At 38.2% G+C, this 12295-nt stretch overlaps 1 pseudogene; it reads left to right on the top strand.

Moving 5' to 3' along the window:
• The window catches only part of LOC123246071, a 52446-nt pseudogene extending 40838 nt beyond the window's left edge, over positions 1 to 11608 (top strand).
• The last annotated feature ends 687 nt before the right edge of the window (positions 11609 to 12295 follow it).

Genomic DNA, 12295 nt, shown 5'->3' with positions numbered 1-12295 from the left:
ACTACTCCAGTGCTTTTTGGAGAAGATAACATCTTCCTGGAGGATGAAATCCAATCAATGACTCTTCTTGTTAGAAGATAAATGAAGAGGATAATTCAAAGCAGAGGGGATGAGGAAACTAGGCTCAGAGAAGCTAAAGGTCATGTTCAGGGTCACATAACTGGAGAGTTCAAAGGTCCTCCTTGGAAAAGGAATGAAGAAATCAACTAGTTCAACATATTTATTTTATAGCTGTTGTGGGAGAACTGGAGATTAACCTCTGGGCCGGAGAGGGTGCCCTTTCAAGAATGACAGGCTCTGATGGATACCTTTCAAAGATAGGGAGATTTATTTAGATTGAATGGTGGGGAGGCAACGTGCTGGACCAAGCTACCTCCCTGAAAAAAGAAAAGTTCAGGATTTTTATATCCTAAAGGAATGGGGTCTAGGAGACTTAGAAAGGAAAGGTGGTGAGGAGGATAAACAATGGGAACAAATAGGGGGACAATCAAGGGAGAGTAGGTGACATAATAAGGTGCCTTTGGGTCTGGGGGCAGAAGCACAGGTATTCATTGTTTATGACATCCTGATCGTTAAGGTGGGTGAGTTGCCTGTCTTGAAGGACCTAGTGATGTTTGAGGTCCATCTCTGTGCTAAGACTAAGACCCCTATCATAAAACTAGTGTCAATACATCTAAAGTTAGAGGATCCTTTGTTCAGCTGCCAGCACTGCAGGGATGAAATTCCTCATGTAATCTTTGACCTCTAGGGATTTGGGGTGTACAAGGGGACCTGGTGCTCACCTCATAGCTAAGGACACTGGTCCAGAGCCAAGACTTGCCCAATGTTACCAAGAGATAGAGAGCAAAGTCAAAAGCTTGATTTCTGCCTACCCACTATAAGCCTAGGGCTCTTTTCATTACACCACTATCTTAATAAACAATTGTTAAAGTGGCTACTCATGAGAAAGAATTCTCAGTAGTGAGGCAGAAAATGAGAAATGCAGTGGGGGAGGGGGAGGTAGAACAGGAGAAGAAGGGGGGGGAGGAAGAGGAGGAGGAGGGAGCAACTGGCTTTGAGGAAAAGCAATTAGAGACAAAGCACAACCTGGAGGTGGGCAGTGGGCAGTGGAAGAAGCAGGACTCTCATGTTCTGAAATCTTTTATTTTTCACCAATTTGCACTGGCTAAGCATAAACTGCAAAATCTGTATTATATTCATCAGTTAACCATTCTGTATTATTAATCACTCCTAATGGTTTTGTGCTGTTCTGTACCTTAGTTCTGAATTGTTAGGCTGTATTATTAATCACTTGCATTGTTCTGTATTTACTTTAGTTCTGTTCCCACCTTTGATGAAGGTATTTCAAAAACCTATCCCATGCTGACAAATGCAATAAATATGCACACCTTGAACTACCCCAGAGGGCTGCTACTCTACCACTTCAGTGACTATTCCATCAGGCCAGGGCTATTGGGCTAACCCATCAGCTCCAAGATGGTTAGCTCCCTGGCTATTCCATCAGCTATTAGGCTATTATATTATCTTAAAAACCTCTTCTTCAAATAAAATTATTTTCTTACTTATAGATTAAATAGAGTTTGAACCTTCCATTCTTTGGTAAGACCCTGCTTCAAACCTGTGTGAGCTTTTCCCACAACAGTCAGAGGTGCTAGCCCATGAGAGGGACTTGGGACCTGTAGCTAATGTGTTAGTTGACTTGGGCTTTATTTTAATTCCCCCCCCCTTAAATTTTATTTAATTAGTTTTTCTAGAGATTTCTTTACTCCTAGAAGAAAAAAAAAGATTGCTTCTTTCCTCTCCATCATTTCTTCTCCTCTCCCCTTCCCACCCCCTTCCTCTGCCCCAGAACACTTAAATGACAAAGAAAACCAACCCAGAATCTGCAAAAGTTGGATGTGGTTAGGTCAGGCCATAGGGTGGTGCTAGATGAGAGGATGAGGGCAGGGAGTGTTGCCTAAGGTCCCAGCATCAGAGCTGAATGAACAAAGCTCCCTGAGGGAAAGCTGAGTACTTACTGGCCTCATGCTGCCACTCTGCCTAGTCTTTCTCCCACTGCTCTCTCAGAGATGGGGAGAAGAGATGGGTAAGAATGAACTGATCAGGGGCAATGAAATATCCTAGTGCAAAAAAAGAGAGGACCTAGTGACTGGGGCCTGGCCAAATAGGAAAGAGATAAACAGTGAACAGGGAAGGCTGTTCCCTTCCCTGACCAGGGAGCACCTTCTTCCAACTTTACCACAACATGGGGAGATTTCAAGGCAGCATACTCTTCCCCAGACTCAGTTTTCCCTTTAAAGGAGACTGGGGAAGGAGACAGGTAGTAATTTTTTATTTTTTTTCTCTTTTTCATTTCCTTCTTTTACCCTTTCTTCTCCACTTGCCTCTTTTCTTCTGCTCTTTTTTCCCCACAGATTTCAAGAAACCCCTGACTTTTCAATACTAGCAGCCCTCAACTTTCTTTAATCACAGCTGGGCTCAGAGCATGGGCTGATGCTGGCTGGGAGACGTGGAGACCCACAAGTGCAACCAGAGGACCAACACCATTGACTTCTTATGGTTGTGGGCCCAGTGTGGCTTCAGTGCTGAGGACTGGGGAGAGCTGCAGACAAACTTACAGATCTATCTAGTTGGTTTTACATGAGAAGTATAAATCTTTGTTAAGGACTTCAGGCAGAACTGTCAGTAGTTGGGTCTGGGATTCTGAAAGCTGATGTTTGTTGAAGAGGGATAGGAAGGGATTGGGATGGGCACTGGGGGCCCCAAGACTCTAACTTCTCCTGATTTCTCCCCTTGAGCCCCAAATTCCTTTCCTCTCCCAAATATCACCTTTATCTCATCTCTGAATCCTTATTGCTTCTCCTTCAAGCACAGTCACAGGTTTTCTTTCCTGGCTCTAAAAACTTCTAGGTTCCTCCATTGGTCATTTTGATCTACCTTTTTGACCTTGGAGGAAGCTGAGACAGCCGTCTTTCACTTGATCTTCTCTTTCTCAGTGGATTATCCTGTTGTTCTCCACCCTCCAATTATACTTGCAGAGGGAAAGGGGACTTACCAACTCTCCAGGCCAACCTGCTTTCTGTATGTCCTCTAAAGAAGAAGATATGATATTAAGGAAATTGAAATCTATGTTCAAATTCTGCCTCTGGTTGTTATAGCATACATGATCAGTTTGACCTTTCTAGGCCCATATTTCCTCATCTGAGGCACTTGAATATGATCTTTAAGGGCTGCTCCCCATTAAAACTTGTGAGCACAGGTGAGAAATTATAATTATTTCCCACTCTTATCACCATCCCCCCTTAACCCACAACATCTAAACTCCTTCCATTTCTCCTTTACTAAACTTCTTCCTTTTTTCTTCTCTTCTTTCACTTATCACCCTTAGAACCCTTGTGATCCAGATAAAAGCAGGCTGTGCCCCAACATCCCCTCAAGGCTTCTTTCAGGTGGCATTTCAAGGAAAAGACTTGAGGAGATTCATGGAATCCTGTTCCAGGAGCTGAAAGCATAGCCCGGGATATCTCCAGCATACTTAACGAAGACCAGAGTACTCATATCCCATTACAGAGACATCTCTTTTACACCTTTCCCCAACTCCATGATGGACTTCCAGATAAAGGATGGAAAGACACTGAGTTGCAAGGTCAGTCCTAGGAACCATTATCCTCCTTCCAACCCTAAATAACACAGTCATCAAGACTTTGGGATTCAGCCCTTTTCTTATTGCTGCCCTACCCCCAAATCCCCATCATCATTCTCCCCCCAGGATTATCTTTTAAATTATTTTAAAATTATTGACATATTTTTAAAAACTACATAATTTCTTAATATTGTTCCTTTTTTCATCCTTTTCCAGAGTAGTCTGTAAGTAATCTCTGTAGAGAAGTTGGGGAAGTGCCTTCTCGTAGCTCAGTTACTTTTATTCCTCAGCATTGTTTTAATTGTTTGGTGGCTGTTTTTCCCCATCTTCATTATCGTCATTGTACATATTGTTTTTATGGCTCTGCTTACTTCATCAGTTCTTAAATATCTCCTCATACTTCTTTGATGCTTCTTATAATATAATACTCCTTTACATTTAGCCATTTTCCAGTTGTTGACTATCTGTGGTGTAAATAGAAATTCGATACACCTAAACTACTTTTTTTTAAACATTTATTAATATTTATTTTTTTAGAAAAGTTAACATGGTCACATAATTCATGCTCTTACTTTCCCCTTCACCCCCTGAGCTCCCCATCCATGGCTCATGCATATTTCCACTGGTTTTAACAAGTGTCATTGATCAAGACCTATTTCCAAATTGTTGATAGTTGCATTGGTGTGGTAGTTTCGAGTCTACATCCCCAATCATGTCCGCCTCACCCATGTGTTCAAGCAGTTGCTTTTCTTCTGTGTTTCCACTCCTGTAGTTCTTCCTCTGAATATGGGTAGCGTTCTTTACCATAAATCCCTCAGAATTGTCCTGGGTCATTGCATTGCTGCTAGTACAGAAGTCCATTACATTCTATTTTACCACAGTATATCAGTCTCTGTGTACAATGTTCATCTAGCTCTGCTCCTTTTGCTCTGCATCAATTCCTGGAGGTCTTTCCAGTTCACATGGAATTCCTCCAGTTTATTATTCATTTGAGCACAATAGTATTTCATCACCAGCATATACCACAATTTGTTCAGTCATTCCCCAATTGAAGGGCATACCCTCATTTTCCAGTTTTTTGTCACCATAAAAAGCATGGCTATAAATATTTTTGTACAAGTCTGTTTATCTATGATCTCTTTGGGCTACAAACCCAACAATGGTATGGCTGGATCAAAGGGCAGGCATTCTTTTATAGCCCTTTAAGCATAGTTCCAAATTGCCAGCCAGAATGGTTGGATCAGTTCACAACTCCACCAGCAATGCAATAATCTCCCAATTTTGCCACATCCCCTCCAGCATTCATTACTCTCCCCTTCTTTCATTTTAGCCAATCTGCTAGGTGTGAGGTGATACCTCAGAGTTGTTTTGATTTGCATTTCTCTAATTATTAGAGATTTAGAACACTTTCTCATGTGCTTATTGATGCTTTTGATTTCTTTATCTGAAAGTTGCCTATTCATGTCTCTTGCCCATTTTTCAATTGGGGAATGGCTTGATTTTTATACAATTGGTTTAATTCCTTATATATTTGAGTAATTAGACCCGTGTCAGAGTTTTTTGTTATAAATATTTTTTCCCAATTTGTTTCCCTTCTGATTTTGGCTACATTGTTTTTGTTTGTACAAAAGCTTTTTAGTTTGATATAATCAAAATCATTTATTTTACATTTTGTAATTTTCTCTAACTCTTGCTTGGTTTTAAAATCTTTCCTTTCCCAGAGATCTGACAAGTAAACTATTCTATGTTCACTTAACTTATTTATAGTTTCCCTCTTTATATTCAAATCATTCACCCATTCTGAATTTATCTTGGTGTAGGGTGTGAGATGTTGATCTAAACCTAATCTCTCCCGTATTGTTTTCCAAATTTCCCAACAGTTTTTGTCAAATAGTGGATTTTTGTCCCAAAAGTTGGGCTCTTTGGGTTTATCACACACTGTCTTGCTGATGTCATTTACCCCAAGTCTATTCCATTGATTCTCCCTTCTGTCTCTTAGCCAGTACCATACCATTTTGATGACCGCTGCTTTATAGTATAGTTTAATATCTGGTACTGCTAGGCCCCCTTCCTTCACATTTTTTTTCATTACTTCCCTTGATATTCTTGATCTTTTGTTATTCCAGATGAACTTTGTTATAGTTTTTCCTAATTCAGTAAAGAAGTTTTTTGGTACTTTGATAGGTATGACACTAAATAGCTAAATTAATTTGGGTAGAATGGTCATTTTTATTGTTTTAGTTCGTCCTACCCATGAGTAGTCAATGTTTTTTCCAATTGTTTAGATCTAGTTTTAATTGTTTGGAAAGTGTTTTGTAGTTGTTTTCATATAATTCCTGTGTGTTTGTTTGGGTAGATAGATTCCTAAGTATTTTATATTGTCTAGGGTGATTTTAAATGGTGTTTCTCTTTCTATCTCTTGCTACTGTGATGAGTTGGGAATATATAGAAAAGCTGATGATTTATGTGCATTTATTTTGTATCCTGCAACTTTGCTAAAGTTGTTGATTATTTCTACAAGCTTCTTAGTTGATTCTCTAAGATTTTTTAAGTAGACCATCATATCATCTGCAAAGAGTGATAGCTTAGTCTCCTCCTTGCCTATTTTGATACCTTCAATTTCTTTTTCTTCTCTAATTGTTACTGCTAGTGTTTCTAGTACTATATTGAATAATAGAGGAGATAATGGGCATCCTTGTTTCACTCCTGATCTTATTGGGAAGACTTCTAATTTATCCTCATTGTATATGATGTTTGTTGATGTAGTCATTTCTTCACTACTACAAAAAAGGTGCTGTTATAAATATTTTGTGTGTCATCCTCTACATTACAATGTGTAGTCTTTTTTTTTTATCTCACTGACGTATATACCTAGCAGAAGGATCTCAGGGTCATAGGCTGTGAACATTTTAGAAACTTTCTTGGCATTTTGAAAATTGCCATTTACATCCTTTGTCTCTAATTCCTTTTCTTGCTTATTTCTTTCCCCTTTACTATTCCCACCTCCAAGAAGCCGTAACATGCAGCAGGATGGGCTAAAACAGGTGGAGGGTGACTGACAGGCTTCAGTCCTCTCAGTGAGTTGGGGAGGGATGTCTACCCCACAATCGTGAAGACTTCCTTCAATAAGAACAATTTGTTTCAAAGGCCTTGAAGGTGGTAGAAAGAGGAACTCTGCCTCACTTAAATTCAGTTTATATAAGAGTCATGGACCTGTGATATCATTGGTCTTCTTTGAAAATGAAGGATGGGGGTGGCTAAGTGGTTTAGGACTAAGAGCCAGGCCTAGAGAAGGGAGGTTCTGAATTCAAATTTGGCCTCAGATACTTCTTAGCTGTGTGATCCTGGGCAAGTCATTTAACCTCCATTGCTTGGTCCTTACTGTTCTTCTGCCTTGGAACTGATACTCAGTATTGATTCTAAGACAGAAACTCTCAAAGAATTTATATATACTAGTAGGACACTATATATATATATATATACATTAATCAATCAGTTGACAGATATTTATTAAGCACTTACTACATGCCAGTTGCTGTGTTAAGTGCGTGCTGGGGATATAAAAAGAACAAAAAATGATTCCCAACCTCAGGGAGCAAAGTATCTAATGGGGAAGACAGCAAGCAAACAAAAATGTACAAACAAGCTATATATAAGAGACATTCCAATTTGGGAGGAGAGCAAACAAATGTAATTCTGTGAATTCAGAAAAAGAAGTGTTCTATTACCCATCCCCCAAATCAGCATGGGATAAGTTTTCAGGTAAGACCTAAGGGCTGCTTGACATGTGTTAATGTGAGAAAACTCCCTGCATCGATCTTTGGATATGACTCAATTTCTGATCAGTGTAATTTTCTGATCAGGCTCTTAGTTAAAGGTCTTTAAGCAACAGGTAGAGGTGGTCTATCCTCTTAGTCATGTAAGACTAAGTTCAAACAATGCAATAAGGCAGTGGTGGGCAAACTACAGCCCACGGGCCAGATGGGGCCCCCTGAAATGTTCTGTCTGGCCGGAGGACATTATTCCTAATCTGACGAATACAACAACGAGTAGGATACAGTACAATGAAACTTCGAAAGAGTTGCCTTAGAAACAGACTGACAGAGGAGCATTTCCTTTCCTTTGGCCCCCTCTTTAAAAAGCTTGCCCATCACTGCAATAAGGCTTTCTCCCAATTCCCACAACTGAATAAAGTTTTCTCATAAGACCAACTTTGGACTAGATCCATAATAGAAGAGAAACTAAACTTGCTCCAAAGTTGAGTCACAAGATAGAGTCAGAGTGATTTCAGACTCATTTCCCACAGCTAAACTACTTCTTGTCCCAATCCCCTCACTTTCCTTACTACGCATGGCTGTGAAAGGTAGTTGGTATAATTCTACTCTAGTTTTTTATGATGATAGGACCTTTAATGGAAAAAATAGGCACATCAAAGCACAAAGAAAATCTAAATAACTGTAAAAAGGAATAAATATTAAATGCATCCTTTAGAAGCTATCATGTAATGAAAGTTATAATAAATCCAAAGGGTACAAACAGAAAAAACAGACATAAAAAGAAGCTTAAAAATAGAATCCAAAATAACCAATAGGAAAAAAATCAACATTTATGTGAAAGATAATGATAATAATGACAAAATCTCTAAAAATATCTGGGATATGGCTAAAGCTGTCACCAGAGGGAAAAAGTATATCACTAAAAACATATATTAACACAATAGAAAATTTATTTAATCAATTATAAAGCCAGCAAACAACCCCAAAATGAGCACAAAAGTGGAAAAGGTTGCCTCCTTTTCTTGCTATTATTTGAAATAGTTTTTGAAGTGCAAAGAGTAGCAATAAGAAAAGATAAATTAAATACATAAAGATAGGCAGGGAAGAGGCAAACCTATCCCTATTTGCTAATAAAATAATAACTTACTTTAAAAACCCCAAAGATTCACCAAAGAAACTAATTGAAACAATGAATACCTTCAGCAAAGTTGAAGGCTGCCAAATTAAACTCAGAAAATCAATAGTTTTTCTATATTATAACAAAATATGGGAGGCAGTAGTAGGAAAGAAACCCTCATTCAAAGTAACTACAAAATGTGTATAATATTTAAAAATCAATCTCTGAAAGCACATTTACTACCTGTATCAGTTCTGGTACAAAATGCAAGGGAGTAAACTTATGTCTGACAGAATATTCAGGACTCCTGGCTGAGTCATACTCATTTAGTAAATATGACATTACTACCAAAGTTAACTTATAGACTTATTGCTATACCAATCAAACTATCAGAGGTATACTTATTACAAACAAAAATAGTAACTAGACAAAGATAATAATACAATTTGCTTGGAGAAAAAGTCTAGAACATCTAAAGATACAATGAAAAAAGATAAGGAATAAAGGAGGAATTGCAATTTTAGACCTTCGACTATTGCAAAATAACAGTCATGAAAACCATTTAATGCTTGCAAAAAAATTTTAAAAAGTAAATTGTTAGGGGGCAGCTGGGTAGCTCAGTGCATTGAAAATCAGGCCTAGAGACCAGAGATCCTAGGTTCAAATTTGACCTCAGGCACTTCCCAGCTGTGTGACCCTGGGCAAGTCACTTGACCCTCATTGCCTAGCCCTTACCACTCTTCTGCCTTGGAGCCAATACACACTATTGACTCCAAGATGGAAGGTAAGGGTTTAAAAAAAAAAGTAAATTGTTGGCACTGACTAGACAAAGGAAGAATCAGAAATTATTGAACTAAAAAACCTAACATTCAATAAAACTCCAAAACAAAAATTACAAAGAAAAGGCTCTGTAATTAATAATTTCTGGGAAAACTGGAGCAGAGCCTGAAATAAATTTGATTTCAGTCATATAACTATACTGTATTCTACAGTAAATCAAGACCATATATATTTCATTTCTATGGGTGGAAGATTCTTCATCAAAAAGGGATAGTGGTAATTCTAAGTCATAAAATAGATAAGTTTGATTATTTGAAATTGAAAAGTTTTTGTATGAATTAAATTAATTTCTTAGGATAAGTGAGAAATCAGTTGACTAAGGAAAATTTTTTTCCCTATGTGTTATGTATCTCTGATAACAGATTTGATATGCAAGATATTTAGACCACTAATAGAAATGTGTAAGAACAAAAGCAACTCCCTCAAACAAAAATTGTCAAAATTGACAAAAGTTTTCAAAAGAATAATTGCAAACTATTAGCAACTATATTTAGCATTTCCCCAAATTACTAATAATAGAATATTATAAATGCAAATCAAAAGAATTTTAAAGCTTCACCTTATACTTCACCTTCAGTTTATACTCATTAAACTGGAATGACAAAAAAAATGATGAAAGGTGAAAAGAGTCAGTGATGGAGGGGTTATGGAAAGATGCTCACACTAATTCATTATTTATCGAGCTGTGAACTTGGCCAACCAATATGGAAAGCAATTTGGAATTATGTAAATAAAGTGACTCTTTGACACTGTTAGACATATATTTTAAGAAGATCATTGACACAAAGAATGTTTCCTTACACAAAAAAAATGTTAGATAGCAGTATTTTTTGAAAGCAGCAAAGAATTGGAAACAAAGTAGCTCCCAGTCAATTGGGGAACTTCCAAACAAATCAAGAGTACAAACAAACATAATAGACATTGCTGTGCTGTAAGAAACACCATGATATATAATAAAGTTAGCAGAGCCAGGAAGACAACATAAATAATTACTAAAACAGTGTAAATAAAAGGACAATCAGAAAACAATCAAATTGAATATTGTGAAATCCAAGAACAAGCTTAGACTCAAAGAAGAGTAGGGTTTTTTTTTCCTTTTAAAATTAAACCCTTCCGTTGGTCTTAGAATCAGAAACCGAGTATCTGGTTCTATGGCAGAAGATCAGGTAAGGGATGGACAATTGGGGTCACACAACTAGGAACCAAAATCACAACTGAACCCACATCCTCTGTACTCCAGACCTGCCTCTTTATTTCACGGAGCCACCTACCTGCCCCTGTCAAAAAAGAGACTTTTCCCATAATTCATTGCAGAGGTATGGGTCTATTGCATACTGCCATTTTTTGATATGTTGATTAATTTTGCTGATTTTTTTTCTCTTAATCCTCTTGAAAAATATTGTGAGGAATAGCTTTCTGGAAGATGTATAGAGAGGGTTACAAGGAGAAATGTAGGTAACATAAAAATAAAATGTATTAAAATTATCTAAAAAAATTCAAGTCACATCCATTTTGTGTTTATTGAGGTATGTAGCATATGATCTTGCTATAAACCAAATTTCTGCCATTCTACTTTCCAGTTTTCCCAAATTCCCATGATTTTTATGCAGCAGAGGAAAAACCAACTGGGTAAGGGTAGCTGGTGGGGGGAAAATGGTAATCTGGGCCAACGAAGAAAGAAGTTTGGAGGAAAGTACTGTTGTGAGATTTTGCCACTTGTAGTCAGAGTGTCTTGGCATAGTGGAAATAATTTAAAATTTGAGGATCCTAGGTTCGTATCATCTCTCTTGGCTCCTTAATTTCTATGTCACCTTGATAAACTCCTTTAGCAATCTGAGCCTCGGTTTCTGAATCTATGAAAATTATAATTGGACCAGTTCAATTCTAGTTCTAAATGCTCTCATCCTTTGATTTTATGAATCCCTATCATGGATCTCTCATCTTCCTGTTCTATAATTAGACCACAAGTGTGGTTGTCAAGTAGATCCTCTTCTGTACCAGGCCAGCTGATGTTGCTTTGTCAGGTCTCAGGATTCTACCCAAAGCCCATACAGGTGACATGGATAAAAAAATGGACAGGAACAACCAGGAACTAAGACAAATAACCTCCTGCTGAATTCAGATAGGACATGGTGGCTTAATGGTTCCTTCTTTATGGAAGCTGAAAAAACAGGTGGTCTTGCTTTCAGGGTAAAACACAGTAGTCTTGGTAGCAAAGACCTCGTCCAGTAGTGGGGGGAGAAATACCTAAGACCCAGATTGGGAATGGGAAGAAAGTAGTGCTGGAGTCTAAAGGGAGGTGGCAAAGGGTAAGGGAAGAGGATGGAGAATCCCAGATTCAAGGGGAAGAGAATGTGGAAACTTGGACTTAGGAGGGATAGGAAGGGAGGATCTCCGTTCCAATAGAGAAGGAGTTAGGGCTCTCGGACTCAAGAGGGAAGGGGATAAGGAATCCCAGGCACAGGAGGGATGGATAGAGGAAAGACTCCACTACAGGATCCTCATATGCTCATATCTCTCCTATCTAGCCAAAAGCTCTACCTGGCCCTTGGCTCACTGCTTCTCAGTTTGGATTGTAGTGGTGATGGTTTGTTTAGTAGCATTTGGAGTCATCTGGTAGCAGAAGCAACATAGATCAGTCCACCGTTTCGATTCACCTCATTACCTCCACTTTTCTTTCTACCCCTTTCTTTTTTCCAATCTCTTTCTTTCTTCACCATTTCTCCCAGTATCCATTTCTGTTTAGACCTAGGACAATACTTTTACCTTGAGTTAGAAGGATACTTACTCTTGCTCTTTCTGTGGGTCATATGAATACATTCTGTGACACTTTTCTTTCCACTAGCTTTCTCCCATAGTTGTGAGAGCCCTAGAATCCCAGGAACTCAACACTATTTAACACAAGAGTCATAGGATTTG

This window comes from Gracilinanus agilis, chromosome 4 (genome assembly GCF_016433145.1).
Source record: "Gracilinanus agilis isolate LMUSP501 chromosome 4, AgileGrace, whole genome shotgun sequence".
Taxonomy (NCBI): Eukaryota; Metazoa; Chordata; class Mammalia; order Didelphimorphia; family Didelphidae; genus Gracilinanus; species Gracilinanus agilis.
Note: the sequence above shows the minus strand (reverse complement) of the source record. Positions and strands in the feature narration are given on the sequence as shown.